The 13,713-nt window shown below is 40.1% G+C and overlaps 1 protein-coding gene across 1 annotated transcript in view; it reads left to right on the forward strand.

Annotated features, from left to right (window-relative positions):
* The first annotated feature begins 541 nt into the window (after nucleotides 1–541).
* Nucleotides 542–13,713, forward strand: part of MIDEAS (mitotic deacetylase associated SANT domain protein) — a 54,340-nt gene continuing 41,168 nt past the window's right edge. Inside the window, exon 1 of the mRNA XM_065403573.1 lies at nucleotides 542–879. The gene's annotated coding sequence lies outside the window, so the exon portion shown is untranslated. The remainder of the gene's footprint in view (nucleotides 880–13,713) is intronic.

Raw genomic sequence — 13,713 nt, forward strand, 5'->3', positions numbered from 1 at the left:
TTGTAATAGCTTAATTTCCGTTTAAAGCATATGTAACTATTTTGAACATAGCAAATTGCAAAGAGAGGTTTCCTCAGTGGAAGGATAAACTGCATATGTAGTCTTCGTGGGTAACACAATGTTCTCCAAAAGTCATTCTCCTGGTGTGGTTTGAAGAGATGCTAACTAGATGCTTTTTTGCAAATCAAACAGTAGATGTGTGTGAGAGAGAAAGGGAAAGCTATTCTGTACAGCGAAAATATACTGGAAATCCCCAGCTCTGTGGAGTTGCTAGGTGGTTTTAAAACCCTTTCACTGCCTTATATGGCAACGGGAAGTGGGAGTGGCCCAGGCCTGCTTGAGCAGGGAGGGAGCGGGGGAGAGATGGCTCCTGACTTAGGCAGTTGTGCTGATGAAGTGGAAGAGCTGGTTTCAGTTCTCTATAGTGCATGTGTGTTTAGGAGGCGGGTGCTTCTTGTTTCCTTGCCTGGGAGTTGTGCAATCCTTTAGGTCGGAGAAAGCGCCCTCCCTCGCTGCTGCCGCCACCGCCTTGTTGGTTTTTTTTAAAGCTGTGAGCTCAGCCGATGAGTCAGAGCCATGCAATCCTGACACTGCATCGTGGGACTGGAGGTGAGAGAGAATCAAAAACAGGAGCTGTAGATTTCAGCCAAGTACAGTGCAGGACTTCGCTTTGCTTGTGCACAGAAGGGGAGCTGAGTAGTGACCACTTCGTGGGATATTCTTGATTGCAAGAGAACTTCCTGCTTCTTTCCTGGGAGCCTTGAGGATCGGGTCTGGAAAACACTTTTTTGTCGTTTCTTGGGAAGTGAAACAAAAAGAGAGAGAAAGGACTCGCTCCGTTACATAATTCTGACAGTGTCTGCCTCATATTAGGACGAGGTAAATTGAAATCTAGAGTTCTTATAAGGTCCAAAGGGCCTGCGCACTCCTGCACCTTGCTCCTGATTGAGGCTAGAATCAACACCGTGGAGGCTATTTGAATCATGGCTGTGGTTTTTGCAAGCCTGAAGGTTTGCAGCAAGGAGCTGTGTGTGTGTGTGTGGAGGAAATGGGGAGATTGAGTGCTTGGTAACTTTGCTTTTTATTTTTATTTATTTTTTATCTGTATAATGCATGCAAGCTGCGTATGTGCAGCTACGCAGCTCAGCGCTGCTAATGGACTGCCTCAACAGGAAGACTGCCTTTTTAGTGTGGAAACTTGGTACAGAGAATTCTGGCAAATATTCATTTTAGTGAAATGTGGTAAATTGCCCTTTGGGTGGGGAGTTGCTTATAGTATGAGAGCAGAGAGGTGATTCAGATTGCATTGCTGTTATTCATTATTTGACAGCTGCTGCAGTCTTGCTGCGTGCAATTTAAAATTAATACCCCTCTTTTTGTCTTAAAATTTTAGAGTAAACTTAGTGTTAACGAACATGAGGGACTTATGTTTAGTACAGGTAAGAGCTGTACAAGATTTCCTTCATCCCCAGCCTCCCAAATCTCTACCACGTTTATCTTAATTCTGAGCCGTATATGCTGCTATCCTAATTCTGGACCTTTTGAGTACAGATTCTTAAGTGGACAAGCTGGGTGGGTTTTGGCATGTATAAATAGGGGTTAGGTCATGCCATGCTTGTTTTCTGATAGGTATCCAAATCCCCTGGAACAGGTTTCTGTGCTTTCTGTAGGTCAGTGCTTCTGGCTCAGGTTCTGAAATCTCCATGCACCCAGGTATTTGATTGCAGTAACTGCAAGCCTGTATCCAAATCGTCGATATCTTGTGCATGGAAACTGATTTCAGTACTTAATATCACTTTCAGATCTCAACACTAGCATATAAGGCACCTGGTTTCAGCATCCCATAAGGACAGAGCAGCAGCCAATAGGATAATCTGCAGTTTGTTACCACCTAAAATTTTTTGCTAGTCAGTTTACTTATGGTTAGAAATATGATGTAAGCTAGGGAGGGTTAAAGTGAACCAGTGTTTGTTAGGTAACTGCAATGATTTCCTACTCCCAGAATATTAAATTAGTTCCTCTGATGGCTGTTCCTGTTGAAATCAGTGGGGATTTTGCCATTTGCTTGGGAACATGATTAGGGCCTGTATTTGAGAGTGGCTCATTATGAAGGTGGACATATTTGACTCTGAACCACTGGACTCTAAAAACATTCAGCTCTAACATATCTCCGTTCCTTGGGGGCCTGGAAGCTAGTTTGTGTATTTTGATGGTTCAAAGATTGCAATTGCACTGTGGGGGCGGGAAAGAGAGAAACTATTCTGTCTTCTTCTGGAGTGGTTTAGGGAAGTAGGTGGTGAAGTTGAGGGTAATGTACAATCAAGCTAGATCTCTCACTCAAAAGCACTATCTTGCTATAACTAAATTTTTTTATCCTTTTTAAAATAACATCAAAGTGCATTTCTTACACTTTAAAAGGTTTTGATCTGTGTTTCTATCTGTTAAATGTAATAAATTTAAAACAAATTAGTTTTAACTTTAGGTAAGTGAAAATGCCCCTTTACACTGTAAATGCATTCATGGCAAGGATTCGGTCAGCTTGTCTAACGTTGGTCTATAGAACATATGGCTGCCCAGACAAAATTAAGGCATAGTTCCTGCTGAGGAGAGACTGGAATAAGGAATGCTGTGTGCACAAGCTGTGGCCCTATGAAGTGGACTTAATTGATGTTCCTGGATTGTGATAGGACTTCCTCTCTGTGTGCCCTGTACATTACTCCTGTTAAGAGCTTAGTATGTTTTTTGTGGTCCATTGGTGGCAAAAGGAAATTGGTAGTACCCATTCTAAACCTGTCTCAGCTGCAATACAGTGTTACCATATCCTTAGTTTAGTATGAGTGGCAGTCCCTGCTGAACACTGGCCCTAGGCTGGAATAGAAAAGGTGTTGCAAGACAGCATTGTGGTACGTAAGCAGAGGACTAGGGTGAGGTCTAGGACTGGATAACAGAGGAAGGAGGGTCTACTGATTAGCGTGCTAGCCTAAATCTTGAGAGACCTACCTTCAGTTCCCTGCTCTACCACAAACTTCCTGTGTGATCTTAGGCAAGTAAGTTAGCAATTCTGTACCTATGTTCCCATCTGTAAAATGGGAATAATAGCACTTCTTTACCCTATATTGGTGTTGTGAAGATAAATGCATTAAAGATTCGTGTGCTCAGATACAGTGGTGACGAGGGCCAAGTAAGTACGTAAAGAAGTGGATGCTGCAGTTCAGGAATGAGGTGCAGGGGCAGTGCAGCAACAGGTAAGGTTGCAAAAAAGTCAGCCTGCTCTGTGTCTGAATCCTGATAAATGTTAGTTTTATAAACACTAAATTCACTCAAACGTTTTAGGTGCCATTTTCTTTAGCCTGCAGTTTCAGAGAGCTTTTGGGAAAAAATACAAAGGGAGTATAGAAGAACAGATGCGCGAAGTATTTAAATCATGATTTGGGGACATCAGTAACTCAGGCAGAGGTTATGGGTCTATTACAGGAGTGGGCGGACGAGGTTCTGTGGCTTGCAATGTGCAGGATGTCAGACAAGATGATCATGATGGTTCCTTTTGGCCTTAAAGTCTTTGAGTCTAAAGTACTGGTCAGAGAGCTGTCCTATTGATGTTAGAGCTTTTCTATAGATAGCAATAGCCAGGCGTGTGTGTGTGTGTGTGTGTGTGTGTGTGTGTGTGTGTGTGTGTGTGTGTGTGTGTGTGTGTGTGTGGTTTTATTTTTTTAGAAAAATGTTGCAATTATACTGAAGCAGTATGATGCTATCATAAGTCTATTATTTACACAAGAGGTAAATAGGGTCTCCCAAAGATCTGTAGTGGGAGTTGGCAGGTGATACGAAATTGCTCAAGATAGTTAAGTCCAAAGCTGACTGCGAAGAGTTATAAAGGGATCTAGCAAAACTGGGTGTCTGGGCAACAAAATGGCAGATGAAATTCAGTGTTGATAAATGCAAAGTAATACACATTGGAAAACATAATCCGAACTGTACATACAATAACGGGGTCTAAATTAGCTCTTACCCCTCAAGAAAAGAGATGTTGAAGTCATTGTGGATAGTTCTCTGAAAACATCTGCTCAGTGTGCAGTGGCTGTCAAAAAAGCTAACAATGTTAGGAACCATAGAAAAGGGATATATAATAAGACAGAAAATATAATGCCACTATATAAATCCATGGTATGCCCACAACTTGAATACTGCGTGAAGTTCTGGTTGCCCCATCTTCAAAAAGATATAAAGAATTGGAGAAGGGTAAGAAAAATGATTAAGGTATGGAACAGTTTCTTATGAGGAGTGATTAAAAAGACTGGAATTGTTCAGGGTGAAAAAGAAACGATTAAGGGGAGATATGATAGAGGTCTATAAAATCTTGACTGCTGTGGAGAAGGTGAATAAGGAAGTGTTATTTACTCCTTCACATAACACACAAATCAGGGGTCACCCAATGAAATTAATAGGCAGCAGGTTTAAAACAAACATAAGGAAGTACTACTTCATGCAACACACCGTGAACTTGTGGAACCTGTTGCTGTGGATGTTGTGAAAGCCAAAAGTACAACTGGGTTCAAAAAAGAATTAGATAAGTTCATGGAGGATAGGTCCATCAGTGGCTATTAGTAAAGATGGTCAGGGGCACAATGCCATGCTCTGGATGCCACTAAACCTCTGACTGACAGAAGCTGTAACTGGACGATGGGGTGGATTACTCGATAATTGTTCTGTTCATTCCCTCTGAAGCATCTGTCACTGGCCATTGTCAGAAGACAGGATACTGGAATAGATGGACCATTGGTCCAGGTCAATATGGCCATTCTTATGTTCTCAAGGGTGGGATGAACTTGCTAGATTATTATTATTTTTTTTGAAAGCTGTACTCCTCAATATTATTTTCTAGATTTTAGTCCATATGATCAGAGTATAGATGTTTTTCCTCTTCCTGATGCCTTCCAAACATGGTCTGAAGGAATGAGCAGTGGATGTTGGGAGCCAGGAACTCCTGAGTTATAATCCCTGCTTTACCACTGACTCACTATGAAGCAATGGGCAAGTCACTCTGCCTCAGTTTACCCATTATAAAAATTGGATTAATAATATTTACCTACCTGCTCAATTGTGTTGTGTGAGGCTTAATCAATTAGTGTTCATACAGAGTTTGTGGGACATCCCCTTCACTCACTTTCCTCAAAAGACTGTTCTATTCAACCTAGAAACTAACACATTGTGTGAGATGAAGGGTATTTATCTAGTTTAGTGAAAAATCCCTTTAACTCAGCTGAATTGTTGGTCATATTGACAGCAAAAGGGCCTCCTGCTGCTCCTATAGAAGTCTTGGCAAAATTCCTTTTGACTTCAGTGAAAGCAGGATCAGGTCCTTATGGGATGACTGATCCCTTTTTGGTCTACTGTTTGCAAAATGATCTAATTTTCATGTCAGAACTTTTATTATAATAACACTTAGCTGCTTTATATGGAAGTGGTCTAATGATTAGAGCAGGGGTCAGCAATCTTTCAGAAGTGGTGTGCCAAGTCTTCATTTATTCGCAGTAATTTAAGGTTTTGCGTGCCAGTCGTACATTTTACATTTACAGGGGCCGGCGGATGGAACCCCAGACTGGCAGCAGGCTGAGCGGACCGGTGGCTGGGACCACAGGCCTGCAGCAGGCTGAGCCGCTCCCTGCCAGCCAGGGTCCCGGCCGCTGGCCCCGCTCAGCCCACTGCCGGCCTGGGGTTCCGTCCATCCAGGCCAGCAGTGGGCTGAGCGGGGCTGGCAGCCGGGACCCCAGGCTGGCAGCAGTGTGCCACAGTAAATCAGCTCGTTTGCCGCCTTTGGCACACGTGCCATAGGTTGCCGACCCCTGGATTAGAGCTAGATGCTGGAGTCTATTGCCAGCTTGTCCAGTAAGCTGCTCTGTGATCTTGCCCAAGTCATAGAGATATTCACAAGTGAGGAGGATCTATGGCTCCTTGTGATTTTAATTGGAATTGTGTGCTTAGTTAGCACCATGGAAAATCAAGCTCTTAACCTCTCTGTACTTCAGTTTTCTTCATGTCTAATATGGAGGTAGCGATACAAAGATGTTGCAGGGATTAATTCACAAATGGTCTGTACATTGTTTCAAGATCCACAGATAGAGCTATAGAAGTGCAGAATAAAATGTCAAAGCGCTTTACAAACATGAACTGATTAACCCCTTGCAACATTTCCCCTCATACATAGGTAAATTTGGATGTTTTATTTTTTTCTGTAGTACCAGTTTGATTGTGATAAAATATTGTTATAATTTTGTGTAATGTTCAGAATTGAGTCTCATGCTTGACAGGGTGTATTTGATTTAAATCAAATTGATAGGAAGACTCGACTTAATCATGGATTTCTACATAAAAGTGCATTCTTGTTGATTGTTATAACCTTAATACATATTCTTCACAACTCAGAGATAGATGTAGGTTTCATTTTTAGAAGGTACACACTATACATTTTTAAAGTGATTTATTTTGAAAATTTTTCAGATTAGTTTTACAGCTATATCAGAAAATGAATGATTGTTTGATAATTTCATTTACCAAAGGTAATTAAAGCAGATATTTATGAAGTCATTGGGAGGTGAACTATCTCCAATTCATCAGGTTAATCATTAATATTTGGAGGATTTTCTTGCCATGCTGTGTTAGGAGGAGAACATCACCAGACAGACATTTAAATTGTTTTATTTAACTAAAACAACAAAGTTATGTATTCTGGATTTTTTCTTCAACAGAAAACATAATATTTTAACAAAACAAACATATCAATTTTTGAATTTAGTTAAACATTCAAGTTTTTTTAAATCAGGTTTGTTTTTGTTAAAATTGTTTGTAACTAAAATAGTTAAATGAAATATTAAAAAAAAAAAAAAAAAATTAAATCGACTATGTCAGCCAGGTCAACACGAGAAACTTAAAATATTGGCTTCTGCGGCTAACTCAGTCGTTTTCACCTCCATTTTCCTGTTTGTTCATAATCTGGAAAAGAAAAACAAGCTTTCCTGCTTTTTCAGGTTCCAAACGATTTCTTAGTTTGGAATGAATTAGTCCAAAGGAAGAAAATATTCTTTCTACACTGGCAGAAGCAGCTACTGCTGTTCAAAGTGAGATTATCACTTCAACAGTCTCTGAATCCAAGTGCTTAAGTGACTTCCACCAGTTCACTGGTGTGACTTTCTTTAAAACATCATCAGCAAACATATATGAAGTTTATTATAGTTGGCATTATGGAGGGATGATTGCTGGATGTCCATGTCATAGCCAACTCCTCTTCTTCAGCAGTTAAGGTTTGACCCTGTTACCGAGTATTGAGAATATTTGCAAGAAAATGAGCTGGAGATAGTGCTTGTCCCATTCATTCTTTTAATGCTTGTAATTAAACTCTGTGATTGCATATTTTTCTTTTTAAGATCTCACTCAGTTCATTCCAAATTTCAACAGCGTAAGCAATAAAATAGCTATTTCCTTGCATTTTGTAGGGCTACAAAAATAGGCTTCAGGGTACTCAGCATGTGTTCAACATTTCTCTTAAGCCCAATGTTGAGAACTTTGCCTGTGACAGTGCCATCTATTTTTTCACGATTTTGTTTACAAACTGTCATCGGATTAGGCCAGTTCTTGATATAGTGCTCAAAACAGTCCACTACTGAGTTCCATCTCATGTCTTGTGGGAGAGTTAGCTTGGTTCCTCCCACTTTTTTCAGAGTAGCTGCTGCAAAGTGGTTGTTACGGAAGTATTTTGCAGTTTCAACAGCATTTGCCTTTATTTCTGGAACACTGAAGTCTTTGACTAGGAGGTGCATCAAATGAGCACTGCAACTGTATGTTGTTAGCTTGGGACTCTCTTCTAAATATCTTCTCATCTTGGATACATTTGCAGCATTGTCTTTGACCAAGCTGCGTACTAGACATTTGAATTTTTTTTCACAGTTTGTTATAGCTTTTACTGCTACTTCTTGTAAGTATTCTGCTGTGTGTGCAATTCCTGAAGTATCAATTGCTTCTGTAAGGAAGACATTCCCTTCTTCTGTTGTCACACAAGCACATACAAAAGGATCATTGTGGACATTGCTCCACCCATCAAGTCTCAGGTTAACAATTTCACCCTCTAGACCCTTTGCACACTGCTCAATTTCTCTTTCATACATTTTATCCAGCAATTTGCCTGCGGCATCTGCTCTGTTGGATGGACTGTATCCTGGTCTTAATGACTGAACCATGTTAATGAAGTGTGGGTTCTCAATCATACGGAAAGGAGAGTTTGTTGCTTAAACAAACCGGGCAATTTTTTCATCAATTACCTCTTTTTGTAATCTGCTGGTTCTTATCACAAACTTATCTCTGGTTGTTTCTGGATGATGGAGATTTTTTTTTTTCATTTTGCTACAGGTGATATACTGTGGCTATGTGACACATGATGTGACTGAAACACTATCATTGGCAGATAACTCGGAAACTATAGAAAATGATGGTGATCTTGAAGGTGGATAGTCTTCAGAATCCTGTATGTTGAGGATGTGTTCTCCTAAACTAAATAAGTCAATGCAGTTATTTAATTATTATTACCATACTACTCATTTAGTATTACTCTTTGCATTCACTGACACTCAGTACAACTTTAAAGGTGAAATTGTAAAAGGAAGATCTGCCTATTTCAGCTATTTATTTTTTTTTATCACAGCTGCATCTAAAATGATAGTACCTTAGAGTACCAACTATGTTTTTTGCTCCAATGTGAGAATTCAAGAATAGTCCAGAAGGAAGACAGGCAGTCCTTAAGAAAGAAGTATGAAATAAAAAAGGTTACCAACCTGGAAATCCTGCATATTCAGACATGTTCCTTTCTTCTCAGGAGGAAGCTGCGTTGAAGATGATGAAACACCTCTCATGATGTTGTTTCATTCGGGCAACCAGGCTTTGCATTTCTTTGTTGCACTGTTTGCATTTTGCATGCATGCCTATCTTACCCACAGGTAGAGGAACTTAATTAAAATATTCCCAAACTGGGTCTCTTTTAGGGCCTGCTGCCATTATAGGTTTTCCCTTCTAGTGTATAGTAGATCTCAAATCAGTGAAGGCTACATTCAGAAAGACCTCAAGACTGCTGGAATATGCTGCTCAAACAGTTTCACTTTTGTTTCTACTGCCTGTCCCTCCCTTCTCATATTTATCTCCAGACTTCTTCTCCTTGTCCAGATCTATTCCGCCCCAACAATCTTCTATTTATTAAACTTTTTGAAACTTTGCACTTTTAGAGAGAGGTAAGGGGTTGACTCTTGTGTACACAAATTTGCAGAGGGACAATAGGGTTGAGGTCCGTTATTTCTCACCTCTATATATTATGTATTTATTTAAAAACATTTTTGCTGTTAACAAGCATGTTTTCTCTGGAGACACAAATCCACAGTTTGAGAACTGCAAAACTAAGCATCTCTGATGGTATCTTCTAGACTGAGCACTGAGTCCCATTGGGTAGATAGAAAGATTAATCTATACAGAAGCCCCTGGAACCCCATAAAATTGGGTCCCTAATCCATGAACTATTGGAATTCATTTACAAAACTTTTCTTAAACATTACATGAATATATTGTCTCATACTATAGAATTAGAATTTATAATCCCTACTCCATGTTGAGATATCTTTGAGCTATAGTGTATCTTAATTAAAAATATCTTTGGATAGGTTTTTTCCTCAAAAAGCATTTTATCAAAAAAATCTAATTTAAATAAAAAAAAATCTGATTTTTTTTTTAATTCATTGATTTTTATCCACCCTGATGCTTGATTTAAAACTTTTTGCAAAGGTTTGCAGGTAGGAGAAAATTTGTTCCAAATGCAATTGTAAAGAATGTTACTCTTTCCTGAATTATTGGTAAGTGGAGGGCAAGTGGTTTCTTTCTCTGCTGGCACTTGTGTAAGTCTGTTTTGCAGGAAACTTCTGACTTTCTGAATAAGCTTGAGGCCGATATTGCCTTTGCACAGTTCTTGGTGTGTTGATTCAGAATGTGGTTTAATAAGGACACAAATTAGCTGCTACAGAATTGGTCAAAAATTTGCTTTGCTTTTGATAGTTTTGGTTCCAGCCAACCTGCTCTTTTCTTCTTCTAGTCGTGTACTCCCGCTCCCCCCCCTTAAGATGTGTGGGTTGGGGGAAAGGGGTTGTTTTGGGGGTTGAGGAAGTGGGGAATTCTGAATCTAGAGCCAGGAAGATACCTCCAAGGCTTAAAACTTGTAGCATTCACTTCTTAATAATCTGCCCTCCACAGTGCTGGTTGCCCATCTAAAACACAGCTTTTAAAATGCAGTTACTGAAATGATCTTTCTTACCTGTTGACCTGACCACGTCATAGGCACTGCCCAATTCAATATCCTACATAACTACCTGACCTTGCCCCTTACTGCATCACTCGCTCACACCTTTGCTCTACTAAAAGTGACAGCCTTGATAATCCTTTGTCTACATTTCCCACAAACATTCTAGTCTACCAGCAAGTACCCTCGTGTCAGCTAAATCCCTTCAGACTTTTTTCCCCACACTACTTTTAAAAAGTTACACTATTTATTTAAGTGTTTTAGAAAATTCAACTGAACCGCTACAACCTTGTCTACTCTTGGAAACAGCACCAATTTTAGCAATTGTTTGCTAAATTATAGCTGAATTAGTGGTGGCCACTGTCTGTCTGTAAGTGTAGGCACGGACAAACCGTGTCCAGTGTTGGTTCAGTTAAGACAATTACTGAAACCATACGATTTTCTAGTGTAGACCTGGTGTAAGATACACATATGACTAATGAGCAACTGTATGATCTTACTAGTGTAACCTTTGTCCTTCCACCTGTCTACTCTCTATTGCTTGATTACCCCCAACTTGTTGCATCACGTCTAAAATTAGACTACACTCTGGGGAATAATCCCTGTCTATTTGTACTATAAAGTGCCTAGCATACTTGTGGGTGCTATAAAAAATAATAGCACCTTTCAACTGCGGATTTCAAAGCACTTTATAAACATTAATGTATTTAGCTTCACAACATCCATGTGAGACAGGTATTATCTCTGTTTTACCGATTGAGGAACGGAGTTGAAATGATTACTTGAGATTACAGTCTGTGGCAGGGCTGGGAATAGAACCCAGATCTCTTGACACCTTGTTCTGTGCTTTTAGCCACGCAGCCATTGCCCTAACCTCAGGCCCACACAACAACAACTAATGCCTACCTGATGATTGGAACAGTGTCTCTACTGTGGACTAACAGCTATGGAATTTTGGACCCATGTCAGCGAGTAGGAGACTCTCCTAGTAATGGAAAGTACAGTTACCTCAGCTTTCCCTCCTCGCCCCTCAGAGGAGACTGTCATCTCCACAAAGCCCTGTGTGGGGAAGGAATCTGATCAGCATTCAAACTATGATCCTCCGTGCAGTGTGGACACCCAGGTCTGTCTTGCTTCTTATTCTTGACCGAGATGACAGGAAAGGTCAAGAAGGGACAAAGATTTACCCTGCAGTGTATATTCCTGCTGCAGTCCTGCAAAGTCAGGCATATATTTTTCTCGGTGCAAAAAGGCACAGTGACTTGGTCATATCTGCTGGGCATGTCCAATTCCACAGCTGGCTTATTTGCGGTTGGGAAGAAACTCTGAGTGAAAGAAGTATGGCTATGTCAGCTATGTGAGTGCAAGCGTAAGGAGAGCATTTTGGCCAGCTCTCTGCCATTCTGACTATAGAGCTGTCTGCAAATCCTGCACGCTGGAGTAAACATTTCTCTCTGTTGCTAGCAACTGCCTTCCCTGACAGTTCCAAACAGAAGAGCCTAAAATAGCTCTAAGCCCTTACAATTAGCAGAAGTGTTAACCCATTTCCACAGGAAAAGAATAGCACAGAATAGCTACTTTCTAGCTTCATGTAGTCTCAGAACATACAATGTTCTTAAGTTCTTTGCTTCTCCATGTGCATGCCCCACCACAGGCTGCACAATCTTCTTCACATCATGTTACTTCTTAGTATTATCGGTCATCATATTTGGCACTGACAGCACTTCTCAACTTCAATACAGTTTACAAACATTAGGTAATTAGAGGAAACAAATGGCAGAAACCTACTTTTACTGAAGTGTAATTCTGCACTGTGGTGTTCTCCCATACATATAAATGACTGTGCCTTCCCTCCTACCCCTTTCCTGCCCACAGTAACCCTGTTTATGTTGGCTGCTTTCTCTTCTATGCCAAATGTTGCATGCTGATGCATGCAGAAGTAAGGATGGTATGGTATTGCCACCCTTACTTCTGTGCTGCTGTGTGCAGAGCTGGGTCCTCAGTCAGCAGCCACCACTCTCCAGCTGCCCAGCTCTGAAGGCAGCATAGAAGTAAGGGGTGGCAATACTGTGATCCCCCTTAAAATAAATTTGTGACCCTCCTGTAACTCCCTTTTGGGTCAGGACTCCTAATTTAAGAAACCCTGGTCTCCCCTCATGAAATCTGTATAGTCTAGGGTAAAAGCACACAAAAGACCAGATTTCACAGCGGGAGACCAGATTTCATGATCCATGACGTGTTTTTTATGGTCATGAAATTGATAGGGCCCTATTTATGAGATAAGAAATTGATGCTTTGCAGCAGTCTCCTTTTTTGTTGTTGTTGTTATCTTGCAAGATTTGGAAAAATTTCAATTTAGTTATTTTGGAAACATCACTTAGAAAGTTAAACTGAGGATCTGGTTTGTGCTAATTGTTCTAAATTGTCTGCAGCTGCTAGAAAGGACATTGTCACCTCTAAAATCATTTCCCCCCTCATCATTTTTTGTAATAAGCTTGAAACACAAATGTTTCCCTAACATAATTTGTTTTCCTTTGCATGCATGCTGATTTTGTTCTTGTGGGGTGAGTCACAAGTGCAGGGCTTCCTGTGCTGCTTTGCTGTTGTGGGTTGAGCTCAGAACCGGCACATTGGAGCACTGCTTTCTTAAAATCCATCTCCTGTTGCTTTCCTTCCCCCAAAAACCAGAATAAAAGCCAAAAGCGTTTTGGAAAGCAAACCTTGAATAATTTCAGAGTTTACAAACAGGTATAAGAAAAACTATGAGAGTAGGGCACATTGACATGTCCTTTTAAAGTACAGAATGTCCTCTGGATAGGGCTGTTGTCTGAAAGCCTGCTCTGAGGTGCAGCTGCTGCTCTTCTGACCCTCCAACCCCATCAGGCATTCTCTCTTTATAACATGCCCTTTGCTAGAATGTATCAAAGTATTTGGAAGGAATGAGGAATATGTCAGTGAAGTTAATGGGTAAATAAAAGCATATTCGTAAAGTTAAATGATAGGCCAAAATGACAGTTGGAGTGCATGTTTGGGTGGAATTGTGATTTAAAAAAAAAAAAAAAAAAAGCTGCATGTAAACAAAAGAAACCATCCTAATTAAAACAGGTGTTTTATAATTCCTTTTCAGTGCTTTCCTTTCTCTTCACCACCACCATTTGCTGGTAGGGGGCAAAAGTGAGGGGTCATGATGTGATGTAAACAAAAGAAATAAGAAGGATATTAATTTCTCCATATTCCGATTCATGTTCATCAAAGTGAAGTTTATCCTTGATCCTTTTTTTTCTTTTGCATTGATTTTTTTTTATCACTTTTACTTCCTGTTTCAAAACAGTAATTCTCCATTGAAATTCACTTTCATTTTTTGTTTTGGTCATTTATAGCAATATTCT

The sequence above is a fragment of the Emys orbicularis genome, chromosome 4 (genome assembly GCF_028017835.1).
Source record: "Emys orbicularis isolate rEmyOrb1 chromosome 4, rEmyOrb1.hap1, whole genome shotgun sequence".
In the NCBI taxonomy this organism is placed as follows: domain Eukaryota; kingdom Metazoa; phylum Chordata; order Testudines; family Emydidae; genus Emys; species Emys orbicularis.